Genomic DNA, 1,360 nt, shown 5'->3' on the forward strand with positions numbered 1-1,360 from the left:
CTAGATCTAGTTGGGGCATGTCCCAACATTTCTAGTCAGTTTAGAGGCTTATTTCAGACATAATTAGATTCAGCTTAGTGTTTTGAGTTTGATATTTCTTTTGTATTAAACTCTCAGATTTGATATATTCAGTTATAGTATATGGGTATTCCCCATCTTTTCAGATTTATTTATGAATTAGCTTCCGCATCAGTTTATTATCTTTAGTATGCTCATGATCATGCCAGCAGGGTTAGCTTGGGATCACTTGTGGTCCTAGGTCCCGTGTCCGCGTCTCGGGGCTAGCTCGGGGCGTGACAAACTTGGTATCAGAGCATTAGGTTTAAGTGTCCTAGGATGTCTGAAAAGCCGAACTAGGTAGAGTCCTTTTCATGGGTGTGTAGTGCGCACCACATCTAATGAGAAGGAGGCTACAAAGTGTCTTTAGGAAAAATATCCATTTTCTTGTTACTCTTATCGTGCATAAGGTATGATCTAATTCCATTCTAAGTCGACGTTCTACGTTTCAATGATCATGCCTCCTCGTAGAGCTTATGCTAGGAATGCGAATGCCAGGAACGCAAACGCAGCTCCTCTAGTTCCAGATCAAGAAGTGTCAAATGCTGAATTCAGGAATGCCATTCAGATGTTGGCTCAGAGTGTCGCTAACCAGAACAATCAGCGAGTTCAAGCTCCTGTGAATGCAAATGGTGGATCAGCACCAGCAAGGGTCCGTGACTTTGTTAGGATGAATCCCCCAGAGTTCTTAGGATCGCAGACTGGTGAAGATCCCCAGAATTTCTTGGATGAGATCAAGAAGATCTTTGAGGTGATGCAGGTCACTGGAAATGATCGGGTTGAGTTAGTATCTTACCAACTTAAGGATGTGGCTCATATCTGGTATACTCAGTGGAAGGAGAACAGGGGTACAGATGTCGCTCCTATTACTTGGGAATGTTTCAGCGAAACCTTTCTAGACAGGTTTTTCCCCATAGAGTTGAGAAAAGCAAGGGCCCAGGAATTTACGAACTTAAGGCAAGGTAACATGACTGTCCAAGAGTATGGGCTCAAGTTTAACCAACTCTCCAGGTATGCTCCTCACATGGTTGTTGATTCCAGGGCTCAGATGAATAAGTTTCTCTATGGAGTGTCAGACTTAGTGAAGACAGAGTGCAGGAATGCTATGTTGTTGGGAGACATGAACATTGTCACGACTCGATTTATCAAGTCATGATGGCACCTACTTAACCCACCAGCAGGTAAGCCAACTGTAACCCGGAACAACAAGTAATGGGTCTGAGGGTAGAAATTAAACAAGAGTAGGCAAATAACAATATAAACAGGCGGAAGCAACCCAAAACATATATACAAATAAAGATCC

This window comes from Solanum stenotomum, chromosome 1 (genome assembly GCF_019186545.1).
Source record: "Solanum stenotomum isolate F172 chromosome 1, ASM1918654v1, whole genome shotgun sequence".
Taxonomy (NCBI): Eukaryota; Viridiplantae; Streptophyta; class Magnoliopsida; order Solanales; family Solanaceae; genus Solanum; species Solanum stenotomum.